General features: G+C 38.5%; 1 protein-coding gene across 1 annotated transcript in view; it reads left to right on the top strand.

The window, feature by feature from the left end:
* LOC119425516 (collagen alpha-1(XIV) chain) overlaps positions 1-12,607 on the top strand; it is a 231,844-nt gene that overhangs the window by 41,371 nt on the left and 177,866 nt on the right. The gene's annotated exons all lie outside the window — the stretch shown is intronic.

The raw sequence follows: 12,607 nt of genomic DNA, 5'->3' as shown, positions 1-12,607 counted from the left end.
ACACACAAAAATTATATCTTTAGTTGAAAAGACGTGTTTTTGCTCTTCTTGCAACTAGGCCTTTCACGATAAACAATAAATCAATTAATCGTATGATAAATGAAAATTATCAACCTCGTTTTCATTTACCATCTTTATCATTTCTTCGTGTCTCTCTCGTTCTACTGAAGACACTGGATGACAAAAGACTCAACTGGTGCTCTTCACTGATCCTTCCCTTTCTCTTTTCTCTTTAAAATCTGTTAACCGTCCAAAATCGCATTTTTGGATCGTTAAAAGCAGCTAAGCTGAGAAGCTAAGCTACGAGCTAAGCTAACAGGCCGACCTTGAGAATAAACCTCCGTCTTGTCGAGCTCCAAAATTCACGGCTGAAACCCGTGACTTCGTGTAAAAAGTTGTTTTTCTCTGCAAAAAGAAGCTGAGAACTTGTTTACGGATTTTTTATTAAACGCTTTGTGTGAAAAATGCTATGCTAACGAGTTCAAACCACACTGAGCGTCCGCCATGTCACCATGTCAGCCCATGTCACGTCAAGGGCCTTCCCTCCCATTTTTCATCCTTTGGTTTAAACAGTCTTGTACTGCCATCAGGTGGTCAAAAAAGGTACTACACTCCAAACAAATCAACATTTCTTCTAAAATTTGACAATTAATTGCCCAGCAGAATTTATCGTGACAGGCCTACTTGCAACGGCTTTTCCTTTGTTGAGAGGCGAACCTTACAATAAGTTTTTTAATTTTTTAGCCTGACTTCCAGAATATTGATTGTTAATCTGATTTTTGAGAAGAAAGTACATTTTAAATAGTCCAACCTTTTCCAAACATTGCAACTTTACATAACAATTTCTTTGCCCTTTTTGAAGCTCATAGTGCAATCCAAGCATGAGTCTTTATCTTGCTGCTATTGTCAATTTGAGATGTACTGGTACATTGCTGTTAGAAAGTGGAAGTGTTCAGTCAAACTGCTTTATCCACTGTTAGATTTAACAAACATCTTTTAACTTAAGAAATTGTCAGTGTGTTTCTTGGCTCTGTTCTTCCTTCCTGTGTTTTTAATCTAAAATTTCCTTGAGCTGTACCCTCCCAGTTCAGCAACAGAAGTGCTCACTGGAGGAGGCAGGTAATTATTCATTGTGTGAGCTCTACGTGGGAGCAGCTTTTCATCAGGTGGAGTTGTTTGTCAAAGATATCATGGTGCGTTGTGTCACAGGACCTCTGCCTCACTTCTGAACTTCAAAAACCAAACACTCCAAAATGTTAAATGATTAGAAAATAAAGTTCTAGTATTAGCTGAATTAATGCGTATTACCCACCTTTCTTTATGCCAGTTTTACACTAAAACCGTCCTTTGCTGAGAAATTCAATTCAGATTATTTATATAGCGCCAAGTCACAACAGAGGTCGTCTCAGAACACTGAACAGAAACATTCATATACATAAAAAGCAAGTTAATAACGTTATTTATCTGAGGATGACACCATTACTTCCTTTTATAAAACCTTGAAAACCATGTCATGTGTGACATCATGAGATGTGACACTCAAAGTATGTGTTGGGGAGAACAATCACATTTGACATTGTTATAGCCATTTTTGTGTTTTCTACATCTGAATGGCTGTGGTAGCCATCTTGAATCACCCAGCCTCAAAATATGCCACACTTATAGATGGCTGAAAGTGTCGACACCCCTGATTTTTTTTCTCCAGAAAATCAAGTATTTCTCCCAGAAAATTATAGCAATTACACATGTTTTGTTATACACATTTATATCCATCCATCCATTATCTTTACCTGCTTCTTCCTTTTGGGGTCGCAGGGGTGCCCATGTCCAGCCATCACTGTTCGCAAGTCCATCACAGGGACACATAGAGACAAATGAGACAAACAAACATTCACTCTAACCTAGGGACAAATTCGAGTTACCGATTAACCTAACATGCATGTTTTTGGTCTGTGGGAGGAAACCAGAGTACCCGGGGAAAACCTACGCATGCAGGGAGAGAACATGCAAACTCGACCCACAAAGGCCCCCGGCTGGGATTTGAACAGGGGTGACCTGCTCGCTGAGATGCGGCAGCTCTACCAACTGCGCCACCATGCTGCATGTTTATTTCCTTTGTGTATATTGGAAAAACGCACAACATAGAGGATTAAAAGCCTCAACTGATATAATTTCACGCAAAATTCCAAAATCAGGCCAAACAAATTATTACAGGCACTTTTTCAAAAATGTGGGTAAATAATTTTGTTTCAAGCATGCGGTGCTCGCTTAAACTCACCTGTGGCAATTAACAGGTATGGGCAATATAAAAATGACACCTGAAACCAGATAAAAAAGGAGAGACGTTGACTGAATCTTTGCATTCTGTGTCCAAGTGTGCCACACTAAGCTTGGAGAACAAAAAGAGGGGAAGAGAACTGTTTGAGGACGTGAGAACCATAACTGTGGAAAAATATCAACAATCTCAAGGCTACAAGTCCATCTCCAGAGGTCTTGATGTTCCTTGTTCCTTTGTCCACGATGCGCAACATAATCAATAAGTTTATGCCCTATGGCACCGCAGTTAATCTCCCTGGGCGTGGACAGAAGAGAAAATTTGATGAATGGTTGCAATTCAAGATAGTCTGGATGGTGGATAAGCAGCACCAATCAAGATCCCCAAAAAATCTAGCTGTCTTACATGCTCAGGGAGCATCAGTGTCAGTGCAAACAATCAGTCGACATTTGAATAAAATGAAAAGCTGTGGCAGAAGACCCAGTAAAACCCCACTACTGACACAGAGACATAAAAACAAGCTAGACTGCAGTTTGCCAAAATGCACATGAATACTCCAAAATCCTTCTGGGTCAACATCTTGTGGACCGATGAGACCAAGATAGAGCTTTTATGTAAAGCACATTGTTCTACTGTTTACTGAAAACAGACTGAGGCCTACAAAGAAAAGAACACAATACCTTGAGTCAAATATGGTGGAGGTTCAAAGATGTTTCGGGGTTATTTTGCTGCCTCTGGCACTGGGTGCCTTGACTGTGTGCAAGATTTTATGAAATCTGAAGATTACCAAATGATTTTGGGTTGCAATGTAAGGCCAAGTGTCAGAAAGATGGCTTTGTGTTCTAGGTCATGGGTCTTGCAGCAGGACAATGACCCAAAACATACTTCAAAAAGCACTCGGAAATAGATGGAAACAAAAGCGCTGGAGAGTCTAGAAGTGGCCAGCAATGAGTCCCATTGAACACCTGTGGAGAGAGATCTTAACACTGCTGTTGGCTATGCTGTCAAGTATGAGATCTGGAGCAGTTTGCAAATCAACCATCCATCCATCCATTTTCTTTACCCGCTTATTCCATTTTGGGTCACGGGGGTCGCTGGTGCCCATGTCCAGCAATCACTGTGCGAGGGGCGGGGTACACCCTGGACGGGTCGCAAGTCCATCACAGGGCCACATAGAGACAAACGAGACAAACAAACATTCACTCTCTCTCTCTCACCTAGGCACAATTTAGAGTTTCCAATCAGCCTAACATGCATGTTTTTGAACTGTGGGAGGAAACCGGAGTACCCGGAGAAAACCCACGCATGCACGGAGAGAACATGCAAACTCCACCCAGAAAGGCCCCTGGACCGGGGTTTGAACCAAGGACCTGCTCGCTGAGAGGCAGCAGCTCTACCAGTTGCGCCACCGTGCTGCGCAAATCAACCAATCAAACTTTATTTATAGAGCCCTTTCCAGCAGCCAAAAGGTGCACAAAGTGCTGCACAATACAGGTTAAAAACAAACAATTAATAATAAAAAAGACGGTTAAAAATTAAAAACAAACAAAACAACGCAAGATTGCCAAAGAACTACTAGGTATTAAATCATAGGTAATAAAAAGGTTTTAAGTCTAGACTTAAAATGCTCCATATCAGTGAAGGAGCACATGTCCTGAGGTAGATGGTTCCAGAGTGTGGGTGCAACGACAGAAAAGACCCGGTCAGCCCATTGTTTGTAGATGGACATGGGGACAGACAGTAGAAACGTATTGGATGATCTCAGTGTTCTACTATATTCACAAACAGCTATAAGATCAGTCAGATGCAGTGAGGCAAGACCATTAAGAGCTTTAAAAGTGAATAATAAAATTTTGAATTTAATTCTAAAATCAACTGGAACCCAGTGGAGAGAAAATAAAACAGGGGTGATGTGTTCACATCTGGAGGTGTTGGTTAAGAGTGGAGCTGCAGCATTTTGGACTAGTTGAAGGCGTCTAATGGAGGATTGGGAGATTCCTGCATATAGGGAATTGCCGTAGTCGAGCCTTGAAGTGATAAAAGCATGGATGGCCTTTTCTTTTCTTTTGCAAAAGAAGAGTGGTCCAAAATTCTAGTTGAGATGTGTAAGAAGCTTGTTGATGGTTATAAGAACTGATCAGCTTCAGTTGTTTTTTTTTTTCTCCAAAAGATGTGCAACCAAATATTGAGTATTAACAATAATAATTTTGTCCAGACCATTTTTTGAGTTGTGCGTGAAATTTTACCAATTTTGGCTTTTTTTCCTCAGTTTTTTTGTGTTGTTCAAATACACACAAAGTAAGTAAACGTGTATAACAAAACGTGTGTAATTGCAATCGTTTTCTGGGAGAAATACTGGATTTTCTTTAAAAAAATTCAGGGGTAACAATACTTTTGGCCATGACTGTATATCCAATGATTACTTTCTGAGTAACGTTAAAATCCGTCCAGTGGTTAATGAGATATTTTGCTAACAGACTGAGACAATGTTCACTCCAATCAATGTCGACTCCAATCTGCTCTTTTCAAAACTCAGAATATGGATTGGAGAGCAGTCATACTGTATTTTTAATCACTAACTAAATGGATTCTTGATATAAGGGTATCTATCCATCCATCCATCCATTCATCCATCCATTCATCCATCCATCCATCCATCCATCCATCCATTCATCCATCCATTCATCCATTCTTTCAAGGTCTTTTCTGTCTTTCTTCAGCAATTCGTTTTTTCTTAAATAATTATTATGACGGCATCAGTTCGTTTTTGTAAGTTGACTTGAATTTAGGCACAGAATGTATTTTTACCCCAGATTTTCACGTTAGTGTTGTGCATGTTTGCATTTATAACCTCAATCCATGTGCGCAAACATGTCGTATCTGTCCCACATTTTTGATTCCAAGCACTTTACATAATCTGACTTAAGATGATGCTAATGCCCTGTGGCGTCTCTGTGGTGGAATAAAATCTTCTTGGAATCAGCTTCACTTTAGATAATGGGTAAAAATAGATTGTGGTAACTTGTAGCCTTTTTATGAAAGTTTAGCAGTAATATTTATAACATATAAACACATTAAAACAATGCTGTGGCTCGTTGTGATGGAAAGGTGTTTTAATTAGAAATAAGATTTTGTATGATGCACTGGTCTTAGGTGAAAGTCACACCACTTCATACGTTATAACACTTTTATCTCTGTGCAAAGAAAACTTTTTTGAATCATTTTTGGTTTTGGTTTATCAGACACAATCAAATGCTCGCTTGTGGTTTGAAAGTTGCTGAGTGATGCAACTCTGTTTGAACAATTCATTTACTTAGACTTCCTTCCAAATTGATCTCCCTTCTTACTGCTGACTTAAGTCTGTGTTCATGGAGGTATTTGTTTAGTCGGCTGTGCAGGTTTTGATTTAATTCTTTTTAGCTGCTTGACGACTGGGAGAACTGTTTGCTTTTGATGGAAACTTCTAATTTTTCTAATATAACTCTGGTTTTTAAATAACTAGAAACATCAGTTGAGTTCAATCAGAAATAATCAGTTCCTTCAGATTGTATTGCATGAATGAGGAAAAGTAAGAAAGAAAATAACTTTTATTCTCACAATCTCTTGTTTTTATGACACAACTTTTCTCCACTTCTTTGCATATTAAGATTGTCACCAGTCAAAATATTAATTTTATTCTTTGCAAAATGATCACTCCTTAAATCATTGCTCTTGACTTAAATAATGTTTTTTTTTTAACGTTACTCTGTTTTCAAATTCTGCAGTGCTTTTATTTTATTTGTTAAAAGTACCAACATAAGTTTATTTTTGTTTGTTTTGCTCTATCAGAGGTCTGTTCAGATGTTATAATCTGATAATGCAATTACTCAGTTGAATGACACAGTTTCAATTAAATATCGAGATAAACTATGATTAGTTACCAAATATAAATGATAAAAACAGTCAAAATGAGCTCCAAGATATGAACTTGGCTCTAGTGCTAACTTAATAGATATCCATTCTAGAGCCTGACCGATCTGGGAATTTTGGCTATTGCCAATACCTATATTGGGAGGGGAAGGCGACCGCCAATAACCAGTATAATGGCTGAACATGTTTGAGCTTTGTCCACCCCCAAGAATCTAAGAAAACAGCGAGTGATGCGGGGCTTGTTTATTTAGCACAGCTGTTAGCAACCATGACGCTAAGCAAATCAGATCCACGCTATACGTAGTCTCACACTAGGTTTACAAGTGGTGCACCGGTCGTAACAACAGTCTTCATAACGTGTGTTCACATTTTCTATTCTCCGCTATTCACCATAAAGTTAAGTGTGTTATAAAAATATAAATTAAACAAAGAAACGCCCTTCCATGTTCATTCTTTAAACAGTCGTTTATGTTGAAGGCCTAATTAGTATTGACTGCAGCAGCGTTTATTTATTTCTTTGCAGAGAAGTAAAGATTTCAGACAAACAATGCATTTCATTGAGGACGACAAAGATAACATTACTAACACTGATATATATTTACCGTCTTGTTAGTTTTATTGTTCTGAATAAAGTTGTACAAGGCAATAGCCTATGTTAGGTTATCTAAATGCTTGCTTGCTAACTTAAGAGGCATATAGCTAATGGCAAGTTGGTTGGAGGAATGAAGAGAATTTATTATTGTTGATTTGTTTTTATAGATCAGTTAAAATAAACTTACTATGCTGTGCTCAGCAAAATATGCTACACAGTGTTGCTCCCTGCTCTGTCTGTGTCGGAAGTGAAAGTGAAACTTAAGTGAATGACCATGACTTCAAAGTAGTCTTCATGCATCCTCTGCTGGATACAGTGTACAATTATGACTGGCTTCCAGCATTTTAGGGGTGAAAATTAGAAGTGTTTATCGAGCGACAGGTCCCCAAATGCCTATTTCGACATAAAATTTCAGACCTACCGATATATCGGTTGAGCTATAATCCATTCACAATTGAGCCTTCACAGCAATGGAACAATGTCAAATCTCTAAAAATTCTTAGTTACTGAGTATAATAAGCTTCAGATTCATATTTGTTTTATTTTAAACTGCATGCAATCAACAATCTTCAGAATCTCAATCCTTGTATTAGTTACATAGTGGCACTAAACCAGTTATTTTTCAAGAGTTTTGGCAGAAAGCAAAATATTTCAGTGCAAGTGTAAAACAATCTGACAGTTTAAATCCTTACCCAACACATAGGTCATTGACAACAAATGATGGATCATCCCAGGGTTTGATACACATACAAGTGGATTAAAATAGGCTTGATGTAATCTCTGTTAATTTATAATCTTAATGATCAAAATGCTGATCAGTCAGATGTACTCTCTGAATATGAATTCATTTTACTGAAACAACTCTGTACATTTGCATTTGGGGTGGGGAGTACTGGTGTGAGTCATCATGGTCCTGCATTTCTACAAACTGATGCAACTGGCTGCAGGCTGAAAGGGGACAGATGGGGGGACTGGACTGAGGAGCCAACTCTTGATGGAAGACTTCATCATTTCCCATTCCAAAATCCCGACGACCCATTCAAAATACAACCCCACATTACTTTCATCTGTTCTCTGTTATTTCTTTAAGTTAGAACTGTTTATTTCTTTCCATCATTGACCTGTGCTTTTTAGTCCTTAGGTTAATTCATTCTATTTGCTTCTTGAATACAAGAGCAAAATCAAACGTTAGACATTATGTATAAAAAAACAAACCTAACAAGTTATGAAGGGAAACAAATCTTATCTTGTTTTTGCCATCTTGGAAAAAAAAAAAAACACCTAGGGATGCACAATATTAGATTTTTTTGGCCCATATCCGATATGCCGATATGTTAAAACGTATTTGGCCGATTACCAATACCAATATATTTAATATGCATTCCTTTGTCAGAACATAACCTCTTATTTAGGCTTATTTGCTACAAAAATTGTGTAACAGCTGTAAGAGCTGGTCACATATATTCAGTAACAGCCGTATGCATAGCACTTGAACTTATATTAAATGAAAAGTGTTAAATGTTATTTATTAGCATTAGTCACCTGCCATGCTGTCTCACTTGTGGAGGCTTGTTCCAGGTTCCTATAGCTGCAGTGTGGGATCCTCTGCACTCCTGTGCATGAAGGACAGACTTTTAAGTTCAAAGTTTTTGTCTATCCATTGTGTCGTAAGACTAATTATGCTAACGGGGCTAACACTTGATGTCTATATGTCTGTGGTAAAACTCACCCAAGTGCTATCAGCAATTAGCTTCTCAATGACGTCGGAAATTACGGCTTGTAACTCGGGTAAGGCTGCGTCGGAAAAATATCTCTGACTGGGGACGATGTAACGAGGCTCAACGTAGTCCAAAAATCTTCGGAGTCCAACATCCTCAGCGAAAAAAACGTCCACACCGCCGACATTTTGACCTCTTCCTCTCCGCCGTGATCAAATCAGGTAGGTGCGCGTGACGTCATCACGTCGTGCTGGCGCTGCAGGCGTCACTGGGTTGTCAATCAAAATAACGTCGTCTTTTATATATGCGAGTTATTTTGATGTCCGATATTTAACTTTAACACGGTCGATACCGATACCATGACGATAATATTGTGCATCCCTAAAAACTCTATAATTTAGGCACAGCAGTATCCAAAAAGTGAGACTTTATTGCTTCATATGCTATAACAATACTTTACAGATATATTCACATCTCCTGGTGAGCACATTGCATAAATGACATCATGATTTTATTTTTATTTTGACATGTTTAAGGTTTCTCTCCTCTCCATTTTGTAGTTTTCCTTCAACTCCTTCCCCTTTCTGCTCCTGAGGCTTCACCTGTTTGACTTTTAAGACTTTCTTATGCTCTAAGCTGACAGTTCGCCCTTTGCCCACACTTGCTGAATACCACAGCTTTAGCTGTGCAGGCCTGTTCTTGGTTTGCTGCCGCACTGCTGATCAGACTTTTACCAGCTGCCTTCTTGAAAAGGTGTCACTCCAAAGATCTGTCTGCTTGTTTGTCTGCTGGTGACAGATTTTTCTTTGCACTTGTTTCTGCAGGTCACCTAGGCGCTTGCAGAACACATATGGCTCACAATATTTCCTGGCTTTACATTTGTGGGCTTTACCGAACGCCACGATTTACACAGATAGCCAATAAATAAGTCTTTTCTTGCAAGGTAGCAGATGGCAATTGTAATTAACTTCACAGTGGTTTTCTGGGTCCTACTGGTGACTGATGAAATACTTCCTGGAGCGCTCATTTATCTGTAGACCATTCTCATCCAAATGCTTGTGATCTGTTTGAGCAAAGATGTTTAGTGATGAAGTTTCTTTATTTTTAGCATGGCAGACAATCAAATCTCACAAAGACAAATGGTCTCACAAGTTCTTTGATATTTCTCAATTAAGCACAACTAATTAGAGCTTTCCAGCTCAAAGCTTTTTGAAAGTAAGCTCAGAAGGATGTAGCCATCAAAGTTTGTAGGCAGTTTGTCAACGTCTTCATGTCATGGCGTCTTTAGGAATATCCGAAGCGACTCCTTTGAATCTAATCTTTCCTATTTGTGTCTTGGAGTTGTCACTAAAGCGTTTGTAATGTGATATCTACCCCCCGAGGGTTTTATAATAAATAAAATGTCTATTTAATGATCCCCAGTGGGGGAATTAAATTACAAGTAAACAACTTGTTACCAAATGCTGGCTTCAGACAAACGCCTCTAGCTATGGATTTTTCAGTAGTTTGTCATTTATTGAGTTGAGGTGATTTTGTTTCTCATCCTTTCCTGTTTGAACATAATACTAACCAGTGATGCTCGATTACAGTTTTCTGTGATGCTCTAAGAGGCCACATGATCTTTACTAATGGAGTTTTAGAGAGAGCATAACAGCAAATGGGGGTCATTGTTTGGGGTTTTGTCAAACAGAGCTCAGTTTGACCTGCTAACCTTTGGATGACATTAGGCTTACTTGTGCATTGGCTAATGTGATTTATTTAGCACTTTATTGAGGCTCCTACACCTTCCAGTCCTCAGGCTCATCAGTCAATCTATTTGTGTCCAATTCTCTTGCCGTATGTCCTTCATTGTGTGATGGATGCTGAGTAAAAGTTGATACGAGAGCGCTATAATTCATCGGATCCTTTGCTCTCTGCATTCGAGCGGAATCTGCAGGTATTCCTGACTCACACCCGTCTGCCCATCTGTCTGATCTATCACCGTGAAAAGGAAATACAATTTATCCCACTTGTTAAGGTGTGGCTTGCCATCTAATGTTTTTGTAACTTCTTGCGCTTTACAAACTATTTCTAATGAAAGTAAAAATAAAGTCTTCATATGTTGTCACTAATTGTTTCAAATTTGTTTGACCCACCTGAGTGAACCTGCTTTCTATGTATAAACGCTCAAATACAGTAAGTCACCCTAAATTTATCACCAAGGAAAAATAAACAGTATAAACATCCTGCATCATTATGCATGAATGGTAACCTTTCACTGACAAACAAATTGTCATAACAGAGGTAGACCACAGTGCACACTCCATCCACCTTTGTCAGAGTACGAGATGGTGTCCGCCACCTGACACTTCAGTGCTTGCAAAGCTTTGAAAAATGGTCTTTGTGATGTTAATATAACAAACACCCAAACCGTTCTGGGTACTCGAGGGAGGATGATTTGCAGTGATATTAAAAATACTCTAGCTGCGGGAGAGAGAGCCTTTATCCAATAAACATGCCAGGTATTGAAAGGTTACAGTATTCGGTTTTTATTTTGTTTTCCATTTACTTTGTTTCCTTTTGCAGTTAACATATATACTTTTGAAATGGGGTGAAGTCCTTGAAGGCAATATAAAATTCCACTTATTATTTATGACACAAGGGCTGTTTTGCATAATCAGGTTGGTATCTTAGGGACGTAACTTTGTGTGTTCTGATAGTGCATTAGGAGCACAAGCTGGCTCATGAATTATCACATTAGGAATTTAATGGCCGTTAGGGGTTTATTTGCAGGAATGCGGGTGAAAGACCGTCAAAGAAATGCTAGTAGTGAATGTATAAATTATTATTTTAGACGTCACCAATTACTGTGTACCAATGGAGAACCCATTTTTATCCTAAATTTATTTTCTATGTTTTACATTTTAGATGTGATACTTCTTGTTGCAATTATTCAACGATACACCTTTAAGTGACATATAAGTGTTTTAGTTGTTTTCGTTACTCAAAGCTGGAGTCCTGTTCACCACTCTTCACAAGGCCTAAGAAAAACAACAATTGACGGGAATAAAAGGTTTTTCTTAGTCGCACAATTCGGGTTTCCATTGAAATTATGTTCTAGTTGTCTCGTCACACCTTGATCGGTTTTATGAAAGACTGGTTCAACGTTGCAGTGCAGACTGGTTGCCATGGCAGCACGAGTTGTTTCAAGGCCAAAAGATTTTCTACGGGTTTGTTCACGTTTGACTTTTGAGTAAAGCTGACACAAATCTCTGGGAAAGACATTTGGCATCAAATTATTTTCTACTGTAGCTTTACTAAAGCTAGTAATACTTTACTAGTACTCCCTCCTACCTTGTGCATATACTTTGTACATATTTGTCTTGTGTATTCTGCTTCTTTTTTGATGATTTCATATGTACATTTTTTTAATATTTAGCAAATGTTACTGGATGCCCCGAATCCCCACCCCCTGGGGTTAATAAAGTATCCATCCATCCATACATCCATCCATCCATCCATCCATCCATCGCGTTTCGATTCCCAGTCATTCCCACATGTCGTGGTGTCTCTGAGCAAGATTCCTAATCCCCAATTGCTCCCCGGGCACTTACATAGCTGCCCATTGCTCCACCTGGGTGTATCTCATGTGTATTGGGTTAAATGCAGAGAACTAATTTCACCACTGTATGGGAACATACAATGATAACAATCTAAAAAAAAAAACCCATTGTAATGCCACTTTGGTGATATGTGCTACTGATTATCCATGCTGCTGATCTCATGCTGCTGATTATTTCATGCTGCTGTACTCATTCATACTCATCTACTCACACAGACTCATATTAGTGCTGCCGTTGTTCAACATATTGTTTTGCACTATTAGTGTTTAGCTGTTTAGCGTATTTCTTAGTTTATATTTTGATCTTATTACTGTTTCTTTTTACAATTTATATTTTGCTATTGTTGGATGTAACTGGGACCCTGTGTACATAATTTTGTTCCACCTCATGTACCACATGTGTGATATAAAACCTACTTGAACTCAGACTTCCCTTCTCTATCTATCTATCTATCTATCTATCTATCTATCTATCTATCTATCTATCTATCTATCTATCTATCTATCTATCT

This window comes from Nematolebias whitei, chromosome 19, assembly GCF_014905685.2.
Source record: "Nematolebias whitei isolate Nwh7 chromosome 19, NemWhi1, whole genome shotgun sequence".
In the NCBI taxonomy this organism is placed as follows: Eukaryota; Metazoa; Chordata; class Actinopteri; order Cyprinodontiformes; family Rivulidae; genus Nematolebias; species Nematolebias whitei.
This window is presented reverse-complemented; position numbering and strand designations above follow the sequence as displayed.